This window comes from Chelonoidis abingdonii, chromosome 1, assembly GCF_003597395.2.
Source record: "Chelonoidis abingdonii isolate Lonesome George chromosome 1, CheloAbing_2.0, whole genome shotgun sequence".
Classification (NCBI taxonomy): domain Eukaryota; kingdom Metazoa; phylum Chordata; order Testudines; family Testudinidae; genus Chelonoidis; species Chelonoidis abingdonii.
This window is the reverse complement of record NC_133769.1, coordinates 123,489,859-123,515,492: the sequence shown is the minus strand read 5'-3', so window position 1 is coordinate 123,515,492 and position 25,634 is coordinate 123,489,859. Positions and strand designations below refer to the sequence as shown.

At 44.1% G+C, this 25,634-nt stretch overlaps 1 protein-coding gene and 1 pseudogene across 2 annotated transcripts in view; both read right to left on the bottom strand.

Annotated features, from left to right (window-relative positions):
* Positions 1 to 11,964, bottom strand: part of LOC116834140 (pleckstrin homology domain-containing family A member 5-like) — a 229,995-nt gene extending 218,031 nt beyond the window's left edge. For both annotated transcript variants that reach the window (XM_032796044.2, XM_032796042.2), the window contains exons 1-2: positions 11,916 to 11,964; positions 9,231 to 9,288 (exon numbers count right to left, since the gene is read on the bottom strand). The gene's annotated coding sequence lies outside the window, so the exon portion shown is untranslated. The remainder of the gene's footprint in view (positions 1 to 9,230; positions 9,289 to 11,915) is intronic.
* LOC116834153 (pleckstrin homology domain-containing family A member 5-like) overlaps positions 1 to 12,172 on the bottom strand; it is a 66,341-nt pseudogene extending 54,169 nt beyond the window's left edge.
* Between the last annotated feature and the right edge of the window lie 13,462 nt (positions 12,173 to 25,634).

Below are 25,634 nucleotides of genomic sequence, written 5' to 3'. Positions count from 1 at the left end.
CTTTGCACCTCATCACCATTTTCCCTCCAACTCTTTCGGATGGAGAGTGAGAATATGCTGCCCCCGTCCCTCCCCCAACCTCCTTTCTGAAGGAAACAGTGAGGGAAGAAGAGCAAACAATATTCAAACTTAGACACTTACTTGACAAAGGATATAAAAACAGATCATCACATACACAAAGCATCATGGCAGGAATCTCAAGCAGCTAGAGTTTTGGGGCTCATTTTCCAACTAGGTACTATCCCTGAACCTCACTGGTGCTCACACGGACAGACATGGCAGTTTAGCCTGAACCAAACGGTGCCTCTGCTATAATGGACAAGAATTCGTTATAACAACAGGAGCTAGCACACTGTAGAACAGTGCTACTCAAAAGTGGTGGTCCGTGGACTGGTGCCGGTCCGCGAGCCATTGGCTGCTGGTCTGCGGCGAGTTTCCAGAAAAAAAAAAAAAAAGAGAGAAATAATAGTATAAATTTAAAAATCACACCCAAATTCCACCAAGAATAATCATCAGTCGATAAGTCAACAATATCAAATATTATGTTTTCAGAAGCACGTATTATAATACTGATAAATAAACAAAATAAAAAATCTGCCAATTTTTATTTTATTCATTATATTGTTCCTGATATAAATTAATATTACTACAAAAGTTCAAATAATATTTTCTTGGATCTAGTCATTTTATACTATCTGCCCAGATGCACAACCTTTCAGTCAGTCTTCAATGCATTTAAATGGAAACATCTCCACATGTACGCCACACTCCCATTCCAATTAATACAGTGAAGAATGTTAGTTTTTCTGATCTGATGTGCTACGTGCCTATGCAAAAATGATAATATGGCACCGGTCCCTGGGAAATTGGGGAAAAAAAAAACCGACAGTCCACCACATCAGATAGTTTGAGAAGCACTGCTGTAGAACACGTACAGGAAAAGCAGGCTTATCACAGCACCAGGTCAGATTCTGGTTTCTGACCCAATGTAATAAATTATAACACTCAGATCAGAAAGCAATAAATGAGTTTAAAAGTGAAAAATTTTAAATGTGTATTGGGATGAAGGCTAACATTTGGATCTGAAAAGGTTTCACTGAAGAGTATCTATATCAAATATTTATTTTTCTACTCTCACACATCCCAAAGTTTCTGGGCTGCCAATTCAGCCAGAAAAATTTACCGAGGATGCTTCCAAAGAGGCATGGAGGCTGGGGGAAAGGAAGGAAAGGTCCTGAAAGAACTGACTAGAAAACCAGGGAAAAAGATGACAATACTAGTTAAGCACCAAAGAGATTTTTCTTCCCTTTTAGTTTCCTGTTCTCTGTCTTCAACAGAAATACTGGTGTGCAAATTAGTCCAGATTGATTTTTCCATTAGAGAAAAATAAATGCATCGCTGTGATCATAACAACTGCACTAGCCACCCACACAAAGTTATGATCAGTATTTGCTTCACTATTTATCCTCCTTTCCTATGTAATACCAAAACAAAGCATGTTCACCCTCCTCATTACCAATTCAACAGCTAAGACTAAAAGCATCACCTTTTACAAAAACTACTGAGCCATTTAAACTTGATTAAATGAGATTATTAATTAGCTAATAGAATGCAGCCTTCAGTATCTTAAGCATCTTCTCAATTAATTTAATTTTCATCTCACATTGAGAAGCTTTAATTTAATATGCTATAGAGAGAGAAGTTTAGCTTTTACAGCACATGTGATTACACTGAATATTGCATTTTTACATACTAATAAGAAATAGCAGGTATTTAGTTTATTTTCTTCACCTAATTTTCAAGGCCATCCTTACTATGAATAAGACATTTTATGTCACACACAGTGTAAAGGTACATAGAGTACAACTATTTCTTGATTTTCATGTTCAGTACTCCACCCACTAGAGAAAGAACCAAGGAATACCTCTGAAGTATGTTTGAATATTAGTTGTTGGGTGGTTTGTTTGTTTTTAAATATATTTAGTAGTGATCAAGGCCAGCCTAGACCGTAATACACTAGATATTGTGTACACATATAGGTAGCATGGTCTCATTAACTGAAGTGTACTAATTAACATAGCTAATTGTCACAGTGTAGACAGAGACTGAACTTACGACAAAGGAAGCAAAGCAAAGCAAAGCGAAGCAGGGACAAGAAGGGAAACAGTAGTAAGCTCCATCAGTTACAAACTAGCATAGCTTTTTTTTTTAATTTTAAAAACTTCCCTGTCAAACCATACAGCCCTGTGCCTTCTTCCATTTCCCCATCCCCAACACATCCCTCAGCCCGTGCCGCTTCCCACAGCCCCCATTGACTTGAAGTAGTGAACTGCGGCCAGTGGGAGCTGCAATCAGCCAAACCTGCAGATGCGGCAGGTAAACAAACCAGCCCGGCCCACCAGGGGACTTACCCTGGCAGGCCATGTGCCAAAAGTTGCCGAACCCTGACCTAAAGTATAGTGCTTGGGGTATGACATTTTTCACAGTCCTGAGTAATGTAACTAAATGGATCCAATTTTTAAGAGCAGACTAGGCTTCATATAGAACAATCCTTTTTCCTTATAATCCCTTATCCTTTGAATTTCAGGATCCATTTACTCTGGGGATTGCACCCACCAATGTATCTATATGGTACAAACCCTAAGCACAGACATGTGAAACCTCTACATGTTGCAGTTTGCACTGGTACAACTTCTCTGTCCAACTTGGGCTTCTAGTATCTTGCCTATCTACACCAGGGTAAACATCAATGCAACCAAATCAGTGATTGGCCATTAATTGCTTAATTAGCGCAATTCCTTACAAAAGCCACATGGAGCTCAGGGGCTGAGCTCCAAGTTGTGTGATGCACACCTTACCACTTAATGCAGCCATTCTCAACCAGGGGTCCATGGCCCCCTGGGGCTCTGCAAGCCCTTTCAAGGGATCCACGGGGCCTCATGGCTGAAACCCAGACCCCGAGCTCTAGCGCCGCCTGTGGGGCTGAAGCCCCAAGCCCTGTTGCTCCCTGTGGGGGTCAAAGCCATGAGCCCATAGGCAGAGTTGGGGGCATAGAGGGCACTGCTTCCCCCCAAAAAAACCTACAGCGCAAGAGCACAGCAGTCCCAAGGGCAGCACCACACCTTCCCCCCTGCTCTGGCAGGTGCCACGGAGCAGGCAGCTGAAGCACTTCCTCCTCCCTCCCCTGCTGGTGCCCTTGGTTGAAGCTGCTCCTCAGCTCCCGAGTCCCAGCCCTGTTTCCACCCCGGTTCCGTGGCTGGCAGACCCCTCTGGGAACAGGGACCACAGGGGAGCCCTCCAAGCACACAGCCCCAAGTACCCCTCTCCTTGCGCCCTGAGCTACCCCCTGCTCACATACAGCCCCTAGCCACCCCCTCCTGGCACCCTAAGCTGTTTTCAAACTTTTTGAGCTAAGCCCTCCACCTCTGAGTTACAATTTTTGATTGTACCCCACAGCCCAACGCAGAAAGGCAGACGGCCTGATAAGGTGAGTCAGGAGTGGAGATGGCACTCCCTCTCTCGACTGCTGGCCCCTGCCCCCTTCCCCCCCACAAAAAATAGAAGTCAAACTACTCCTATGCCCAAGGCTCCTGCCCCGAGCCATCCCCTGCCAGACCTGGAGTTTTTATAGCACATTGAGGGGCGTCTCAGGGGTTCTCAACCTTTTACTCTCTGATCTAGTGCATACTAGTGCTCCCACCCAGTCTATTGCCGCTAGAGCTGCAGGAGGGCTACAGAAAAGACAGGCGAATTTAAGGCCTTGTCTACATGAAGCTTGCACCAGTTTGCCTAAAGAGGTTTCTTTTAAAAACGGTTTAGTTAAACTAGTGCAAAGCCCTGTGTGCACATTGTTAAACTGACTTTAAACATTGCTTACAGAGATGTACTTACCAATGCAAGCTAAATTATATAAAGGTGGTTTAAAATCAGTTTAAAGTATGCCCACACAGGATTTCTGCTCTGGTTTAACTAAACCTTTTGGCCAAAGAAAATAGTTCAGGCAAGTTCTAACCAGTTGCAACTATCACAGGTCCAGCTGCATCACAGAGTCTTCATTTGCAATTATAGCAGTGGCAACAGAAACCAATGCACTGTTGTCTTGTGAGTCTACAGCTACACTACTCTACCACCACTAAAATTCTCACTCATCTTAATGGTGTTTACTTTGAAGTCTATGAAAACTCAGGCCTGGTCCACACTAGAAAATTAGCTCTGCATAAGTACACTCAGGAGTGGGAAAAATCCACATCCTTGAGCAGCACAGTTAAACTGCCTTAAGTCCCAGTAGACAGTGCTAGGTCTGATATAAGAATTCTTCTGTCAACCTAGCTGCTACCTCTCGCGGACGTAGATTACCTACGGCAACAAGAGAATCCTTCCTTTTGGCATAGGTAATGCTTACACTGAAGCGCTACACTGGCACAGCTACTTAGCCCTTAGCTTACTCTATGATTTCAGTTACTGGGATTGCTGCAGCAACACAACTCGTAGCACAGACCCATGCAGCTTACCATCCGTGAAGCATTACACATGATATGCACTTCTGTAGCTTAACACCAAAACTTTAATGTTTCTGCAATATGCCGAATCTCAAGTCTTAAGATATCTAACACTCAAGTCCAAGAGTGGGATTAAAAAACAACAACAACAACAACAACAAAAAAACACTTTCTGAAGAAATTCTGGAATTTTTGCAAGCCTTTCAGATTCCAAAGGAAACCCAAGTTTTATTCTCTCTGGAAGTCGCATTTGATGATATTTGGAGGAATTGGCGGTCATGTAAAATAAGTTAGATTCAGCTCAAATTCTAATGTACAGGGCACCTGCATTTCTCAGCAAGGGAAAACTGAGACCTTACACTATCCAAATGGTATAGACAGATGTCTCAGCAGCACACAATCAAGAATGAATTGAGACAGATTGAACATCCCGTGCATCCCTAAAAGTAAACCTTATTTTAATTTGGGAGGGTGGAGGCATATTGGCTGTTATCTGCATGAGCACTGTAATATCTAAGCTTGCAGTGCCACTACCTATTCTAGAACATTTCACTTTCCAGCGCTGCTAATCAGCTCTTAACAAAGATATACAAACTAGCTCAACCCCCAAATTTACTGACATTCCTATGGCACTCACAGCCACAATTTGAGCTCATTTATGCAAATTAAATTTCTCCATACTAGCTTAATATTAACTTGTTTGAACGTACCATGTGAAAGTATTTACCTAACAAGTGATATAACTGAAATGAAATGCAAGTGATAATTGGAAGTATTAATTCTACAAACAATTGTTACATGCGAAAGTGTTTTTCAGAGAGAAGTGTACAATTACTAAAAAGAATGGGGGCAAACTGTAGTTTACATACAAGCCATGTCTCACTTCATAATTACTTAACAGCTCAGTTTTCTTTAACTAGGAAGCAGAGCTGACTGCATACATGTCTAATTTTACAACTTCCATGTACAGAAGTATATAAAAAGTCTATTCAGGAAAAAGAATACATGCAGTCATTTTAACAATGTGATCCAACACACTTGTGGAGTGCCACAATAGCTGTTCTAAATAATTGAAGTATACAACAAACTGATAAACAAAGTAGACTAATAAAATACTGAACAGATTGGAAAAACATATTGCTTTCAGTTCGCCATGAGCTTTGGCCATTGACATTCCACAGTAAAAAGAGACAGCCTCTACCTCTACCATGCTATTTACTTTCAGTATTGGATTTCTTCTACTAACCCAAATTCCAAGTCAGTTCAAAGTCCTACTCCCAACTTATTAAATAAATCTTATTCAAATTCTTCAGACAGAACCTCATTACCCAGAGCAAATAGAACCCTGTTTACCTATCTGTGCTTTAAAATTAGCATAGACCCAAAGCCAAGCAGAAAATCTAAAACAGAAACATGGAATAACAAACTTTACTTATTCTGAAAACGAAAATATGCACCCCAACAAATAATGTTCTTTAAATATTCACATTTCAATACAGAATGTAATCTGAGACATTTGTTTAATGCTAGTCTTAAGCATGTAGTTAAGATTTGCTTGATGCATATTCTCCTCTATATTACCTCAATTTGATTACACAGCATTTCTAAAAAATTCATTCAATATTCTAACTCGGGGAGGGCAAACTATGGCTGGATTCGGCTTGTCAGGGCTCTCAATCCAGCCCGTGGCACAGCAGGGCTAACGCAGACTCCCTGCCTGCCCTGGCCCTGCGCCACTCCCAGAAGCGGCCGGCACCATGTCCCTGCGAACGGGCAACAGGGCTCCATGCGCTGCCCTTGCCTGCAGGCACTACCACCCGCAGTTCCCATTGGCCAGGAATGTGGAACCATGGCCAATGGGAGCTTCGGGGTTGGTACCTCAGGCAAGGGCAGCACCTGGCAGAGTCCCCTGCCCCACCCGACCCCAGCCCCAGGAGCCACTGCTTGACATGCTGGCCGCTTCCAGGAGTGGCGCAGGGCCAGGCAGAGAGCCTGCCTAAGCCCCACTGCACGCCACTGCCATCCCGAAGCTGCTTGAGGTGAACAGCGCCAGGCCGGAGCCCGCACCCCAAATCCCTTCTGCACCCTACACTGCAACCTCCTGCCTTGAGCCCCATGCCACAACTCTCCCACACCCAGCCCCCTGCCCTGAGCTCTAAATTCCTGGTCCTGCATACAATTTCCCCACCCAGATGTGGCCCTCAGGCCAAAAAGTTTGCCCACCCCTGTTCTAACTCAGCCAGCATATTTGAAATCATATTTCAAAAGTTACATTCAAGTTTCCTAACACAAATAAATATTTTCACCTATTTTCTCTTGGAATGCATTATAACATACTATAGAGAAAATTTAAACAAGTGCACGGCTAAAAACACCAACGCGGAGTTCCACTAACTTCCGTCTACTCCCTGTTTAAATACAACTTAGGATCATCTTCTCTTTTAAACCTTTAACTGGGAACAAAGATAGAACAAATGGTCTTTTTCCTATTTTCTTATTTAATAGTAATCCACAAGAGTCTAACATTTTATTTTCTACTATTGTTCTAAGTGTTAAATAGTCATTAAGATGACTAGTTCATTTTAGAGTATCAAAACAATGCATCCACATAAAATATTCAGGAGTAGTGTTACAGAGAAAACTGCCTCACACTATGATCTTGTCCATACTAGCGCCTCCCATCTAACAACCCCTATTCTCCACCAATTGTGGGAGCACAAGTATAGTTTGGGTTCAGACAGCCGCATTATAACATATCCAGACTTGCACTGCACAAGTTAGACAAGACTGGTTAAGGTACCCTGTCTACTATACCACTCATTGTTGCCAGTGCTTGTGGAGCTGAATGGTAGAAAATTTTACAGAAAAAAGCCAGCATAGTATAAAAGTGTAAATAATCTCAAATCCTGTATTTACAAACAATGAACACAAATTAAAGCCAAGAACATCATTGTTTATCCCTCACATTTTAAAGTATAAACTGATACACTACTATACTGCTATAACATGTCAAGCACATTGCAGTGAAGTGCACCTTACATTCTCAGAGATGCAGTAAGTAAAATATTTAACTATTTGGTATTGAAAGTACCATCAGCAATGTGTACTTCAGAAAACATTTCTAACAACATCCTATGCCACAAGAGCTGTAAGTTTGAACATTTGCAAAAATGTGCTTCTCACTATGAACAGCATGATTCTTAATTAGCAGGTTCCTGACACAGTTCAGAGCAATTTTAAACATTTTATTTCTTTATTGCCTCATTTTACAGCATTTCTACCTAAAGTTGCATGAATGTATTATAGTAGAGTAGTCTTTGGAAAGAACATTTTAATATTGACAATCACGCTGCTCAGAACTACAAGTCACAGTCCATCAACAATTTGACCTTTTAATATAGCTTGATACAGATTCCAGTTGCAAGTTCTGGTATTACAATCAAAATCAGAACATTTAAAATCAGTTCTAAGAGATTTATACAATGGGTCAGATCAATACAAGCATTTATATTCTACTAGTCACTTGCCATCTGGCACAACTTAAATATCAAATACCTTCCTCAACATTCACAGAAGAAAACTGCAAAGAATAGTAGAAAAATGGGCAGTAGCCTACCGTTCTTACATTAGTGGTGCTTACTCACAAGAGTTGTCCAATTTATGCACTACTAATGCAAGTAAGGGACGAATATAAGACCACAATACACTAAGAAATACCTTCGCAAGTCTGAAGATGTTTACAATTTGTTGGAGTGCCTAAGCTTGAACAGAAGAAGAGGAGGATGCACTACTCTATATTTTACGCTGTTGTGGGTTTTTGTTTTTTGCATGAGGGGGGTGCAATGTAAAATATTCTGTTCACCTCACACTGAAAAGGTTTTAAGAGGTTTGCGCAGATCTGATACCTACTTTGGACATAAAAAAAAAAAAAGCAGCCTCACCTCTGTTTCCTCAGTTAAAAGAATATTACACAAAACAACTGAAGTGGACACTTCCCTGAACCAATCACTTAAAGAAAAAAATGGGGGAGGGGGGGAAGCAGGGAGGACATGGTTTCTTCGACCCAAATATTAATATACTAAAGAAATCTGAAAAACAGCTTAACGATCAATTCATTCTATTCTACTATAAAAATCTGGTCAAGTCACAAAAACAAACTCATCTCATTAATCAAAGGCAGACATTTGAAAAACTACTTTGAAAACTGTGCTAAAGTTCCAATATGACATATTTAAGCACACAATGGTAAATGCAGACTGTTTTTTCTTTTGCAGAATTTCTAAAAAATGTAAGATAAAAGAAAAAATAAGATTAAAACCAAAACTGACGGTTTAGTGGCTTTAAAATGTAATTACTATAAATATGATGTTTGGTAGCCAGGAAACCTGTCCCAACAAGAGATAAAAAAAATTAAAAAACTGTCCTTCTGAAAACTTTAAGATACACACATCACATAAGCACATATGTACACAAACTCAGGCTTTCTTGCTAGATGGGTAACACATATGATAGTTTCCATCTGCACCTGAAGTGCTCAACAAAAATTATCTAGACACTAAGTTCAAGAAATCATTGCAGTCACAATGTAGAATAAACTAAATAAAAGTTCTCTCTGCTATAGTACAGTGCACACTCTTTTTAAAGTGATTATTAATAGCATTGCATAACATATACAGCCACCCTTAGGAAATTTCAAATTTTAGTATCTTGACAAACTATCATTCAACTCACTTTATGTAGTATCTTGCACCTTCAAAAGTATATGCTTCTTCCCAACCTGTGGGTAAGTCTAGAAAACAAGAAGTGATACATCATAAGTTTTAAAGGCTAGACTAGTACAGAGTTACAGCAATGCGCATACCTAGCCAATACGTACCTTAGTCTACATAGAGAAACAAAATTCAAACTGTTAAAGATTTTATATAGAGTCAACAAAAAAATTGTCTGGGCTTAAACCATTCCCTGTAGTGTGCAAACAATACAAATGGTGAAATGTAAATTACATTAGCATTTTCAGAAGTAGTAATTCAGGTAAGGACATATGTAAACCCTGAAGCGTTCCTTCTCTTTAAACAATAATTGAAATTGTTGCAGGCCTAATCTTAAAAAGTAGTAGTTTCAAATTACTTGATAAGGTAAAGATTTAAGCAAATCAATTTACAAAGTTCTGCAGTGCGCATAAGTCACATGCACCCTAACAAGCATGATATCCTCTTATAAAACAAATATCTTCTGTGGTGTATTGTATTAGTATAGGTACATCACTAAGCACTGTCTGTAAGACACACACCAACTTTCTCGCAGCGTTTACAATTCTATTCAACACTGCATGAAAATACATTTACCTCACATCTAGGGGGGAAAGAGGTGACTTATTTTTTCCCCTGTGTTGAGTATCAATTTCCAAAGAAAAATGAGTCAACAAGGCCAGAAGCCCCATCTAGAGCAGTAAAATCTTGATAGAATAAACTGAAGGCCAGATTTTTAAAGGTATTAGATACCTGAAAGTCCCACTACCTACATGTTTGGTGCTTAAATCCCTTTTAAGGTATCTGCCCCCAAGGCTGTAAAAGGTGGGGATTTTGTGTGGATTTAAGGGAATAAAGGCTATTTAAAGATCACTTCATGATATATCACAGTCTGGGGGGAGGTAGGATCTAGAGACTTTTGATAAAAAAAGACATGGGGAAAGTATGGACCAACAGGATGCCTCTCCAGTGTAAACAAGAATGGCCATCACATGGAGAAAGAACAAGTCTCTCATAACTGGTGCTCTCACAAAGTAGATACTACCTCAACTCTCAAGGGATGTGGACTTTAAAGAAGATAATCAATCCCCTGCTAACAGTGTAAAATATTTGAATGATGTTTTTTGCAAAAGTGCACGTAGATCAGTTATTTGGGCAGAATCCCTCCTTAAGACTGAGACATCAATTTAGGCTACAAAACCAAAATAAGTTTCAAAATTCGGTCTACACGCAGGAAATGAACGAACACATGTGAACATTAGAATGGAAAATACAGATATAGGTTTATTTTGTACATGATACTGCACCTGTTATCATATGCACATGATACCACACAGAAAATACTTCACACTAATGTTAAAAGAAAATTTAAGTTTACCTGCCAATAACTCCCCTTTCAGACCAATACCTGAATACTGCATAACAAAACTGTTTTCTCTAAAAGTGGATAATGGCAAACAAGGAGGTAGAAATAAAAATCAAGCATTTAAGTGATTAAGATAAAACATCAGTGATTCAATAGAGCCATTAACAGTTATTTAACAAGGAATTCATGTCTGACTAGCAGCAATGTCCAACAGCAAATGTATCTCATGTACATATGTCGCTTTACCCCTTCATAGTGGCTTTAAGATAATTTTTCAGTTAATATGAATGCTAATTACACAGGGGAAGAGCATGAAACCAGTGGTTCTGCTTCCTGTATTTCAAAGGCTCATGGTTATAACACACAACTATTCACTGCAGATAAAAGTGTAGGGAGATTTAAAACAAGAAACCCACTCCTCCAACTGTTCCCAACTCACAGGAAAAGAAGAAAGGGAGAGAGCATAGTCAACGTTTTTCAATAATCCTGAGTGATATTTTAAAATAAAGAACCTCTTGAATGCAAACATGAAAGAGGAATACTCCAATAACTTGCTCAGTTACAGATTCTCCTTCTCTCACCCCACAGTTTACACGAACGAAAACAACTGCATTTATAAACACACACAGCCTCCCAATGGCATTTACAGCCTGCCTGCAGTTCCAGCAGCGAGAGTTTGGCTCTGGGTCTCCAGAGCGTCTGCTGAAAATCCTCCTCCTCCAGCACCTCCTTCTGCTGCTGTTTCTCCCGAGGGGAACAAACAGTAGCCACAGAGGAGACGGATTCCACCCCCAAATTACTCCTCACGCTTCAGTCCCTTTTCCTCCTACCCATGCCCCCTCTCTGTCACTAAGAAACACGCACACGCTCTCAGCCTAGATTGGAAAGGGGGCGGGGGGGAGGTTTCTGGATGACTATAGTTAGTGGGCTCACTCCTAACGCATTGCTAATACACCATCGTAATTCTCTTTAGGTGCCAAGGTCTCGAAAGGAGGGATAGAAAGCGCTGCTGGGGTAAGGTGGGTCTGGGGGAGAATGCAGCTGTGCTGGTTCTGACGGGGGGAGTAGGCAGCGGTGGGGGGGAATTGGGGGTGGGGTGAAGAAGAGGGTCTGGGGAACAGAGCAGGGGTGAGGCAGCTCCAGGAGTGGGCCAGCGCGGGTGTGGGGTGAGGAGAAAGCTGGGGTGGGGTCGGCGGAGAAATGGCTGGGGCAGGGGGAGGCGAAGGCTCGGGAGGGAAGGGGGCTGGGGGTCTGCACTCGCAGGCGCGTCGCTACCCCGGCGGGGGTGGGCGGGGCCGTTACCTGCGCTGCGGCGGTGCCCGGTGATCACGGCCTCTCCGGTGTCGGATGCAGCCAGGTCGTGCTCTTCGCCTCCTCGCTGCGGGGGGGACACAGACACCGGGTCAGTCAGCGCCAGCCCCGCCAACGCCCCGCGCCCCGCCCGGCCCGGCCCCCCACTCACTTGATGAAGAAGAGGCGGCCGCCCTGGCTGATCCCGTAGCTCCAGTTGCCGGGCAGCGAGCACAGCCGCTCCGCGCTCAGGTCCGCCATGGCCGAACCGCCGCCGCCGCCACCAGCGCAGCCGGGGAGGGGAGTGCGCGCGGCCACGAGCGCGGGCGCGTCACCGCCGCCGCCAACACCTATGGGGGAGAGAGGAAACCGCACCAACCGCCCGGCCCCGCCCCTGCCGCCGCGGGGACGCGCCCGGGGACGCGCTTGCAGTGGCTGCGCGCGGGGCGCCCTGGAGCGGGATGGGTCCGCGACCTGCAGGGGGCCTGGCGCGGGGCTCGTGCTGTTGGTGCCGCTTCTGCCCTTAAACCCACCGCGGCCGCTCTGTGAGCTCTGGGCGGGCGCCAGCAAAAAAACACAACCAGGGAGCGCGCGCCCTTAGAGACCGAGCAAAGTACGGGGCAGGTGCGGGACTCACTCAGCCTCACCTGCGTGGGGATGAGTCCAGTGCAACTGCAGCCGAAACTCCCCGCCCCGGGAGCGAAGCAGGCTCGAGGGCAGCCCTTGAGAAAACCCCGGCAGGAAGTTAAAGGCGTAATTAACCTGGCACCAGTTTCCTTCCCTAAAGTTGTTCACACTAGGATGACCATATGGGGGGGATGGAACATGGACAGTCCCGATTTTGGGGTCTTTTTCTTATATAGGCTGTTATGACCCCCCCACCCTCTGTCCTGATTTTTCACACTTGCTATTGGGTCACTCTAGTTCACATGCATCACCTCCCTCCAACTTCTAAGGCCCAAATGTGGGATACAGTATGGCAAAGATTGGATGAGTACCAAAATTATTCCTGCAGGAGACTCAGAGGGTTGGCCTTCCCTGCACTGCATACAACTTTTGGTTTAACTGGAGACACAAGATTTCCTATATAAACAGCTTTCCAGGGTAAAAGGGAGGAAACCCCTAATGTGTGTGGAACTTGGAGAATAAAATAAGTAGTGTTCCTTAAAATAAGGTGCTTTTGAGAGGTATGGTGCACAGTAAGGTGGTCCCAGGTCAATGCTTAAGGTAGTAGTAATTTGGGTAACAGAGACTCCGCTCATTGGGGGGCAGGGGAAATGGAGGCACCTACCTAGCTTTACTCATGTGAATAACCCCACTGTGGTATGAATATTTATATTCATCTACATACACTCTTGCAGTTAAAACTAAGTATAAGTAATTAATGAAAATACTCAAGAGAACCCTCACACTGGAGGTTTTTGATATTTAAAATAAGTTAGCAGGTCCTGATTTTCTCATTAAGGGTACACTGAAATATTTTAAATCTCTGTATACAAAACTGAATTGGAAATTAACAACCTTAAGTCTGTCCCTCCCTAAGCAACTTTTGACAAGTTAAGACAAAGCATGTTTTCTAAACACAGTTCTGACATGACTTCTCTCTGCCCAGACATTGTGGTCAAAGTGTTAGGACACAGTTGAGCTACAGCCAAGTTTTTAAAAACTTTTAAGTGTTGTTTTGTACTGTAGACAGGATTTTTCAGACCATGAAGAATGAAAACCTATGAGCAGATCATAGCTTATGTCCCTGTAAAATGCCTTAAAGAATCAAAGTACAAGTAAAAGAATCCTCCCTGTTCATAGACTCAGAGTTATAGACTACGGTCAGAAGGGACTATCATGATAGTCTAGTCCATGGGTAGGCAACCTATGGCACGCATGCCAAAAGCGGCACACAAGCTGATTTTCAGTGGCACTCACACTGCCCAGGTCCGGCCACCAGTCCAGAGGCTCTGCATTTTAATTTAATTTTAAATGAAGCTTCTTAAACATTTTTAAAAAATTATTTACTTTACATACAACAATTGTTTAGTTATAAATTATAGACTTATAGAAAGAGACCTTCTAAAAGTGTTAAAATGTATTACTGGCACGCGAACCTTAAATTAGAGTGAATAAATGAAGACTTGGCACACCAATACTGAAAGATTGCAGACCCCTGCTCTAGTCTGATCTTGCGCACGTGGCAGGACACAGAACCTCAGTCACCCACCTACTTTTGTAATCATGGGCAGTTGGTGAAACTTCCCCTCCAGAAGGCTAGCTCTTTGTCCCACCTTTTCAGCCAACAGGCCAACCCACAGTTCAGCCCTGCTCTGCCTCAGGCCCCATCCAGCACTGACTCACCACTTACCTCTTCTCACACACCTTGAGGTCTTCCCCTCCCATCACCTGGTCCCCGGACTTGCCCACTTGCTGCTCTCCTCCTCCCTCTTCCTGCCCCCCATCCCCTCCACCTGCCCTGCAGCTAGCTCACTGCTCACCTCCTCACCCTGCTGCCTTCTCCCCTGCAAGACCCTCTCCTCTTTTCATGTAAAGCACTAATAATATTCCCCAAGGGAACTGAACAAGCAACAGCTTTAGATCAGTTGCCAGAGGGATTCTCCTTTGTGTGGTCAGGAGTTCGGGGTGTACTGTATAGAGAGATGAAAAGCCAGGCTACCTGTGCCAAACTGAGGCCTAATCTCTCCTTTTGAAAAATGTCTGTCATTGGCAGCCTGCATTAAGGCAGTAGTTTAATAACCTTTCTTACACAGAATTCCCTGCCAGATTCCTTTGCTTAAACTGGGTTTGAATAAAACAACTAGATCAAGAAACAAACTCACTGGCTATGTCAGCTCCTCTTTGAGCCAGGTTAGTCAAAAGTACTCCTGCTCCGTACAGAGAATAAGGGATGGGTCGTTTGGAAACTGTTTTTAACCCCAACAATGTATTTTCCTACAATATAAAAGCCAGCTGAATGTAGCCAAAGGCTTCTGTGCATTGGCAAATGCCTGTTAAATGGCTTCATTACAATTTTAATAGCCCTTTAACAGTTTCAGTGATCTGCTACTAGGTTTCTTGAAGGCTTGTTCACTTGTGTAAAGTTCCCCACCCCCGCACACACACACATCCCCACAGGGATGGAGGGTTTTGGAGGAGGGACAGGGCCCACAGCTGTGGTGACCTCCAAAGGAGAGGGTGGAGTTGAGGAGAGGAGGAAGGGTCAGAGCAGGGTGAGGAAGAGGTGGAGGAAGGCACCACGGCCCAGGTGTCGGGCGGCAGGGACAGCTGTGCTTATTATACCCACCACCCATGCCTGTGATACACCCCTAACCTCTGTCTGAGTTACTGAAATCCTCAAAAAATTATTTCAAGACTTCAAGTTACAGAAAATCCACCATTTACATTAGTTTAAACCTGCAAGTGAAGCGTGCCCCATGGTGCAGAGGAAGGTGAAAAAAACCCAGGGTCTCTCTGCCAATCTGACCTGGGGGGAAATTCCTTCCCGACCTCAAATATGGCAATCAGTTAGACCCTGAGCGTGTGGATACTTGGGAATTGCAGGCTGTCAGAACAAGATATACTGGAGAAAGGACAGACTATTGTCAGTGGAAGAAAGGTGGGAACTCCCCTTCTCCTCAGTTCTAGAGCAAGGGCTCTGTTGTCATTCTAGTTACTCCATGCCATTGCGCCTTTAAATGGCAGCATTTGAAAACACCACTACTTGATTTCAGATTCTTCCATACCGAAATGAATCACAATTCCTTTATATGTATATGCAATACAGATGCAATATAAATGATACCACTGAAAAGTTAAAATAAAATAGCCAAAAACAAAAGAGAAAATATGTATTTTCAAATGATAGTTGAGAAAAGATGGTGAGAGCTGATATGTACGAGAGATACAGGATGAATGTTCCGGAAGACAGGAGCTACAGAGAAGGACTATCATACAAACTATGGTGAGACTGCATGAAAAAACAGAGCACAACAGCGGTAGATGAGTGGGGAGCAGAGGAGACAGAAAGATACACAGTTTCTGAGACTGGATTATGTGCACAGAGGGTTTTATTAAAAAACAAAAACCATAATGACAGATAGCACACCTATTGTTAAATCAGCTTGTTATCACAGAACTGGAAGGGACTTCGAGAGGTCATCTAGTCCAGTCCCCTGGACTCAAGGCAGGACTAAGTATTATCCAGAGCAGACCATCCTTGACAGGTGTTTGTCCAGCCTGCTCTAAAAAATTCCCAGTGATGGAGATTCCACAACCCCCCTAGGCAATTTATTCCAGTGCGTAACCACTCTGACAGTTAGGAAGTTTTAGGGGGTGGAGGAAGCTTGGTCTGGCCCTGTCTCCTCAGGCTGAGAGAGTGGCTTTTTATGCTCAGGTTCAGAGGGAAGCCACCCTGGCTCCCTACACCAACCTAAACTGCCCTTGCTGCAATTTAAGCCCATTGCTTCTTGTCTTATCCTCAGAGGTTAAGAACAACAATTTTTCTCCCTCCTCCTTGTAACAACCTTTTATGTACTTGAAAACTGTTATCATGTCCCTCTCTCTGTCTTCTCTTCTCCAGACTAAACAAACCCAATTTTTTCAATCTTCCCTCTTAGGTCATGTTTTCTAGACCTTTAAACATTTTTGTTGCTCTTCTCTGGACTTTCTCCAATTTGTCCACATTTTTCCTGAAATGTGGCACCCAGAATTGAACACAATACTCCAGTTGAGGCCTAATCAGCACAGAGTAGTGCAGAAGAATTTCTTATTGTGTCTTGCTTACAATACTCCTGCTAATATGTCTGAGAATGATGTCTGTTTTTTTTTGCAACAGTATTACACTGTTGAATCGTATTTAGCTTGTGATCCACTATGACCCCCAGATCCCTTTCTGCAGTATTCCTTCTTAGGCAGTCATTTCCCATTTTGTATGTGTGCAACTGATTGTTTCTTCCTAAGTGGTGTACTTTGCATTTGTCCTTATTGAATTTCATCCTATTTACTTCAGACCATTTCTCCAGTTTGTCTAGATCATTTTGAATTTTAATCCTATCCTCTAAAGCACTTGCAACCCCTCCAAGCTTGGTATCGTCTGGAAACCTTATAAGTGTACTCCCTATGCCATTATCTAAATCACCAATAAAGATATTGAACAGAACCGGAGCCAGAACCAATCCCTGCGGTACCCCACTCATTATGACCTTCCAGCATGACTATGAACCACTGATAACTACTTTCTGGGAACGATTTTCCAACCAGTTATGCATCCACCTTATAGTAGCTCCACCTAGGTTGTATTTCCCTAGTTTGTTTATGAGAAGTTCATGCTAGATAGTATCAAAAGCCTAACTAAAGTCAAGATATACCACATCTACTGCTTCCCCCCATCCACAAGGCCTGTTACCCTGTCAAAGAAAGCTATCAGGTTGGCTTGACATGATTTGTTCTTGACAAATCCCTGCTGACTGTTACTTATGACCTTATCTTCTAGGTGCTTGCTAACTGATTGCTTAATTATTTGCTCCATTTTCTTTCTAGGTATAGAAGTAAAGCTGAGTGGTCTATAATTCCCTGGGGTGTCCTTATTTCCCTTTTTACAGATGGGCACTATATTTGCCCTTTTCCTGTCTTCTGGAATGTCTCCTGTTTTCCATGACTTTTCAAAGATAATTGCTAATGGTTCAGATATCTCCTCAGTCAGCTCCATGAGTACCCTAGCATGCATTTCATCAGGCCCTGGTGATTTGAAGACATCTAAACTTGTCTAAGTAATTTTTGACTTGTTCTTTCCCTATTTTCGACGCTGATCCTACCTCATTTTCACTGGCATTCACTATGTTAGAAAGCCAATCGCCACCAACTTTCTTGGTGAAAACCAAAACAAAAAAGTCATTAAGCACCTCTGTCATTTCCACATTTTCTGTTATTGTCTTTCCCCCCTCATTGTGTAGTGGGCTTACTCTGTCTCTCTCTTCTTCTTGCTTCTACCGTATTTGTAGAATGTTTTCTTGTTACCTTTTATGTCCCTAACTAGTTTGATCTCATTTTGTGTCTTGGCTTTTCTAATTTTGTCCATACATACTTGTGTTATTTGTTTATATTCATCCTTTGTAATTTGACTGAGTTTCCACTTTTTGTAGGACTCTTTTTTGAGTTTTAGATCATTGAAGATCTCCTGGTTAAGCCAGGGTGGTCTCTTGCCATACTTCCTATCTTTTCCTTATATTTGAGTACCACTGTATGCAGAGACTTGCTGTGTTTCATATACATCCTCATTTGAATACATACAAATAGGTTAAATGCAAAATAGGTTAAAATGATCCATTCTTTTAAGAAATTGTCTAAAGCACAGTTAGGACAAGTGACTGTTTGTGGCCACATGTTTTTGGAGTACCCACAGTGGGCTCAACAACTTTTGCTCAATCTTCCCCTGACAGCAGCAACAGAGTGGGAGATGATGTACTTTTAGGATCCTGAGGTAACTACTATACTGATGCTGACATAGTGGCAAAATGAGGACACATGCATCCTTCTTAGCACCAAGGTACATTGTCCCATTTCCCATCCCCCCCATCAGTATCTGAAGACTACTGAGGGTGCCTGTTGGACTCTTAGTGGATTACAGAAGTGCTGCACAGCCCCAGGGCCCAAAGGGGTAGGAAGGAATTGGGCATTCTACCTGGCTCCCTCAGAGCAGCTCCTAGAGCACGCAACTGCTGGTCACAAAATCAAATTAACCTTTTATGGTCCTGCCACCAAACATGTTGACTGGTTAGTAAGGCTGACAGAGAACCAGTCTAAAGGAACATCCCCCTACCTGCATCTATCATCGGGGTTTGTTGTTAGCTGCTTAAAAAAAATAAACCAACTAGGATGTGTTGGTGTAAACAACCAAGGTATTTATTAAACCATCAACAGTTCTAAAAAAGGGAAACCAGAGGTAAACCAAATGCATAGGAACACAAGTAAAGCAAGGACCCCCACAATAGGTGATATAAAGGTAAGTAAAGGACTGGTAGTATACTGACTGTGACTGAGTATAAGTTCCCTCCCCTAGGATGGGACCCAGGTAACCGGATGGACGATCAATGGACCACTGCCATGTCTTGCAGCTCTGAGGACCCTCATGACAATAGGACAGCTCCAGACTCCAGAGTGGACCTCAGGATCAGGCGATGACAGCTCTGCCCCAGTGATGACTTGGCTTGTACTCCCACTGCAATGTTGTGGGTGTGTGTTTGTCCCCAGTGAAAGAGTGGCAGCTGGTCACACACTCTCTGCATGCAAACCAGAATTACCCTCCCACACTCTGCTGAATGAGCACAGTGTTCAGTGTACTCCTCTGAGGCAACCTGGAGAGCTGACATGTCTGCTGTGCTCTCCAATAGTTGCAGCAGCAGCACCTCCAAACTCTGCCTCTCAGAAGGGCAGCCCCTTCCTTCTAATGTGCTAGCCCTTATCTGCCCTGCTGTTACTGGGCAGATCACAAGTCACATGATTGCTTGGTTTCCCGCCTTTCGGTAGAAATGGCAGGAAACCATACCCAAGGAGTGGGGAGAAGGGCAACCAAGATGGATTCATAGTTGTTGTTTGGGCATTCCAAGATGGCGCACATCTGATGTTAAACACAAAAGTTTTTCCCCTACAAAAACATATTTGTGGGTCCCCATGGGGAATGATTGTAAGAGTTGTTTTTGCCAGCTGCACAGATTTACAAATTTTACAAGTTTAAGTTGCAGATGGAGGTAGCTGCCATTAGGGTACCTGCAATGGTAGCCCCAGGGCAAAGAAAATACACACAAGTATACATAAGATTATATATATATAAAAAAAAGCCAAAATAAAACAGTGGGTAAAAAAAGCTAACAAAAGCCATGTTCCCCACTAAAAAGGAACCTTCACATTCAACCTTCACATTTCTCATATGACCAGGACTTGAATTACATTTCTGTATGAAATTGGGGTTGATTTAAAACCTTAACACATTTTAAAAATAAAAATTACAAAGAACTTCAATACATTTTATTTATACTATCATTATTCATACTAACCTTGCTTGTCCTTCCCTGCAGGCAGAGAGGTACAGAAAGAAGGATCAGAACCTACTGTGCCCCCCTAGAAAACAGACCAACCCTCCAAAGCAGACTAGACCCACATCCCTCACCAGAACGAACACACGCACCCAAGCTTCCCTAGAGCAAACCAGATCAGACCCCTCTATGAACCAACCACTCTCCACCCAAACCTTCCCACAGCCTACCAGATCAGGGCTCCTCCTGAACCAGAACCCCCCCAAATCTCCAGCTAGACAGCTCTTGACCACTGGGTGCAAGCTTTCGGTCACCAGGTGCGAGCTCTTTGTCTGCAAGTTATTGAGCTTTATGGAGAAAGCACGCCTTTCAGAGTGGTGGATTACCGCCTGTTCCCAATGGCCCTGGCCAATTTGGGGCCCCCCAGGAGCACCGGAACTCTGGCTTCACTCCCCCGCTCCTCTTCTCCCTCATCTGCTGTCCTGCTCCTCCTCTTCTCCTGAGGCCCTGCCTCCTGGTCAGAGCCTGCAGTAGGGTGACCATATTCCTCCCCAGTCCCTTTCCCCCCAACGTGCCTACACGAGACAAATGGGGGATTTGTTCCATTTGCTCTTGCCAACTGATCACCAGTTGACAAGAGAAATTGGGACAAATGCCCAGTTTTGCCCCCCCAAAATTGGAATGTCCAGGGCTAAAATGGGACACATGGTCACCCTAGGCCAGGGGGGTCACTAAACCCTAACTCCCCCCCACCCCTGCTTACCCAGTCCACGTCCCTTGGGAGCCAGAAGTGGGAGCCAGAGGCCATGGTTGGGGGTCAGGAGCAGGGCTGGAGCTGCATCTGGGAGCAGAGACAGAGACACAGCTGGGGCTGGGGAATGGCTGGAGCTGAGCTGAGGACAGAAAAGGGCTGGGTGGTGCTGCCTCCCCACCCCCAAGGAGCTAACCCAGGTCCAACCATGCCCCCCAAACATTCCTTTGTGCCCCATAGTTTGGGAACCACTGCCCTAGGCTGTGATAAGAGTCACCCAGGGAGCCTGGGCAACTGTGGGGAGCCCTAGACCCTTCACATGCCATGGGTCAGGGGGCAAGAGCAGCCCCTGGCCTATGTCCCAGCTCCCCAGGGTGCACCATCCAGGGGAGGTGGAAGGTCCAGGGCTTTCCACAGTGGTTTGGCTCCCTGGACATCACTTACCTGGGGCCTGCTTCTGGGCAGGCCAAGGGGCAGGGCCTTGGTGGGAAGGAAGGGGTGGAGCCCAAATGCTCTTTGTGCCCAGGACTCCACTAAATCTTAATCTGCCTCTACCCATTCATCTCTAGCAACCAGGAGAAGAGCATGCCATTACATGCGTCCTCCTCACCACCTAACGTTGTGGAGTATCTTTCCTTTCATCCATCCAGTGAGGGGAACGCTCTCATTGGTATTCTGTGGGGTAGTCACTGTATCTTCTTTGTAAAGAGGACTCCACTGGCTTCTGTGCACTGAGGCTTGTTTGTGCCAGTGTTCCCCATTCTATTTGCTTGAAGGAGAAATGCTTATGTTTCATTTCCTCTGTCCCAACGGGCAGAACATGTTGAGTAATGACCAACATGTTTCTTTCATTTGTCATAACGAAAGAGACCCAGTAAGGCCCTGGATAGGAAGATCTGTAGCTATGGCACTTCTCTATGAGGTACACTATGACTACTTCCATGGGACCTACTCCTATAGGATGCCAACCTCCCTGAAAAACCATTAATTTCTTTGGGAACCATGAGTGTTGGTCATGTCACAGAATTAAGCCCAGGAATTGCAAATAGTATGAAAAAGCCACCAAAACTGTCATCACTTATGCAGACTGGCATTGCTGGGATTTGCCAAATGTTTCTGAAGATTGCTTTTGACTCCACTTCAAAGTCAGTGTAACAATTTAATGGAAAGTGCATTACACACTGCCAGGTACTCACAACCTCCTCTAAAAATGAAAACATTCACTACAATTTTTCCACCAGGACGATATATTTTGAGCACCGCATGCAATATTTGTCTCCATGTTAACAGGACACTTAACTTCTTTAAGATTTAGTTTGTTTTCTCTATTACTTAACCTTTTAGGTTATGAAGATGTTAAATTAACTTTCTGTTTATAGTGTTTATTACATTTCACTCATGTTACAATGCAAACAGATTGGTCAGTTTCACTTTCCATTTTAATAGCTAACTCAGGGGTGGGCAAACTTTTTGGCCTGAGGGTCACATCGGGGTATGGAAATAGTATGGCGGGCCATGAAATTGGAGGTTGGGGTGCTAGAAGAGGTGAGGGCTTCGGCTGGAGGTGCAGGCTCTGGGGTGGGGCCAAGGATGAAGGGTTTGGGATACAGGAGGAAACTGCGGGTTGGGGCTGAGGGGTTTGGCATATGGGAGGAGGCTCAAAGCTGCGGCAGGGAATTTGGGTGGGGGGGATGAGGGCTCTGGGGTGGGGCTGAGATGACACATTTGGGGTGCAGGAGGGTACTCCAGGCTGGGACCAAGGGGTTTGGAGGCCAGGAGGAAGATCAGGGTTGGGGAGGGCGCTGGGGCGTGGGAGGTTGTCAGGGGTGCAGGCTCCCGCAGAAGCATGTCTTCCCTCCGGCTCCTACGTGAAGCCACGGCCAGGTGGCTCTGCGCACTGCCCTGTCTGCAGGCACCACCCCTGCAGCTCCCATTGGTTGCAGTTCCCAGCCAATGGGAGCTGCAGAGCTGGCACTTGGCTCTATATGCTGTCCCTGCCCCCCCAGACAGCCCCTATGCATGGGAGCTGGAGCGAGGACATACCACTGCTTCTGGGAGCTGCACGGAGCCACGGCACATGTGGAGTGGGGCAAGCCCTTGACTCTAAGCTCCCACTGGGGAGCAAGGGCTGGATTAAAAGGTTTGACAGGCTGGATGTGTCCAATGGGCTGTCATTTGGCCACCACTGCATGAACTGGACCCTCCATCCCACAAATACTTAAGTACCTATTTAACTCTAAGCAGGTGAACAGTCCCCCTGAAATCAATAAGAGTAATCACATGCTTAGGGTTAAGTAGATCCACCTTTTTGCAGGATCATTTTAATATAGTACTCATGTTTAGGTTCACAAAACTGCATAGGTGTGCATAAATAAAAGCTTATTGACACTAACCAAAAAATAATCATGGACACACCTCTGCTCATTGTCATATTTGGAAGAGTATTTAAACTCCCAGAGGCAAGTAATCCCAAATGGAAACTGCTTATTAAGTAAGATTAATTCAAATCTGCTAGCAGGAGAGCAGTAACTCCAGTTCTGAATGCATTCAGAGAAACTCCACCCACACAACTCTCCCAGCAGAGTACACCATGACAACACCTCTTCAGCTAAAACACATCACAAGGGCTTATTAGCTGATCAATGCAATCCTGAGGACAGGATGATTATTTATCAAGTTCAGAGAGCTGATTAACCCTATCTCACGTGTCAAATACATGAATGTGGGCTGCTGGCCCATTTCCCCAGCCCAGAAAGGACTGACACCACACCCAGAGTCTGGAACAGGTCTTTTTCCTCAGGGCTTCATTTGTGACATTGACAAATCTTCATCCAAAGCCCCAAAACGAACAATTTGATATGAATCCAACAGCTAAGTCAGGTCACTTCCCCTGACCAAGGGCTTCCTTCCCAGAGTCTCCCTGCTCCTGGAAGCTCTTCACCAGTCCTCCTCCTACAGCAGTGGTCCCCAAACTGTGGGGCATGTCCCCCAGAGGGGCATGGAGGAACATTCGGGGGGGGGGCAGGGGTGCAACAGAGCCCAGGCCAGCCCCCACATGCGGGGAGAGAGCACTACCCAGCCCTGCTCTGCCCCTAGCTCTACCATGACCCGGCTCCTAGACACAGCTTCGCTCCCGGCCCCAGCCACAACTCTGGTTGCAGCCCCAGCCCCTGGCTGCAGTTCCATTCCCAGGCCCAGCCTCAGTCCCTGGCCTCAACTCTGTTCCTAGTCATGGCTCCATTCCTAGCCCCAGACCCACCCCCAGCTCTGGCCCCAGCCTCAGCCCCCTTGGCCTTTTGTCCCAGGAGCCACAGCCAGCGCCGTCACCAGGCACCAGAGAAGGAAGGAGGTGCCTGGGGCAGCCAATAGAAAGGGGCAGCACTCTGTCCCTTATTGGGGCAGAACATCTGGATCTGCAGTGACAATTCAGCGACGGGTCCTTCACTCATGCCCTTCCTCTTCGGTAGCACTTCAGCAGCAGCTCAATCGGGTCTCTCCCCCGCCCCCCCCGGCCTTTTTTTTGTTTTTTTGCCATTTGGGGTGGCAAAAAAGCTGGAGCCAGCCTTGGCTGCAGCACCACTCCTGCATCTGGCTTCCTGGGAGAAGGTACAGATGGGTGGGCGGGTCATGACCATGGAAAGTTTGGGAACCACTATCCTACAGGGTATCTGGCTGGGAACCAACCTGCCACAGGAATCAGTCTGTAGTTCTTTCTTTCTCCACTGAGCTCTTGCAGCTTTTATAGGAATCAGATACTCACCAGGCAATTATCTAACCTCTTGCAACCAGTTCTTAACAGGGCTCCACCTCAGAACAGGTGTGGCTGGCCTCCCAATCCTTACAGGGCCAGGCCACTCTGTTCCACCCAGATTGATGTTAACCATAATAACCATTACCCCCACACTCACTTTTTTTAAATCTAAATTTGGCACCCTAAAAACTGGTTTATATTGTCCCTTTAAAAGTTGGGAACTGATCTAGGAGGTACAGTACAGTGTGACATTTACTTATGAGAAATTCTGGGATTATTTAACCTGGATAAAAAATTAGAAGGGATTTTTGAACATAATAAATTATAAATGAAAAATAATCTGACCTTTCATTTTATACTTCTCCCTAATACGAGGCCAAAGACATCATCATCATTTTCTTTACTGCCATAGCCCTCAAAGGAAACAGTCTAAATCAGGGCCTTATAGTATATGATGTTGGAAAAAACGTAAACTAACACAGCCCTTAAATTAAAAGTAATACTAGAGATCGGGGATTCTTTTTTTGGCAAATAATATATTCACCAAAAAAACTGCATTTTTGGTCAAACAGATTATTCATGGATTCAGGTTTAATTCAGTGAATAGTTTTGGTCAAATAAAAATAAAAAAGTCTAAACTGTTCATTTTGACATTTTTGAAACAAAATATTTTGACTTTGCTTGGAAATGACATTTAAAAATTTAGCTAGATTTTTTAAAGGTAAAAATACCATCCAGAATTGTAACAAAATGAAAAATCAAAACAAAATTGTGTTTTGGGTCAAACAAAATGTTTAGTTTAAACCCCAATCTATTTTGGGGGGTTCAACTATGGAACCAAAAAACCAATTATTAACTCAGCTCCAGGTGGTATTAATTTTAGTAAATGTAAACTTAAATCTGATTATATGTAATATATATGTGTGTTTTTACTGACATTAGAAGCAACAACATTAATATTTATCTACCCAAATAATTGTATAATTAGTTGAGTATGAGATTATCTGCTTAGTTACAGACTTCTGACTCACTTCTGACTGTCCTCTTAATTGATCAGTTATCAACTATTTAATCATTCCTCCACCTGACTCTGATTTGAGCCCTCATCATGGCTTACCATTACTGCCTTCCTCTGTTATTGCTTCTGTCATAAACAGATAGTAAGAGTTAATAGAACAGAAGTACTTTATATCTCTTTTGACTGTAAAGGA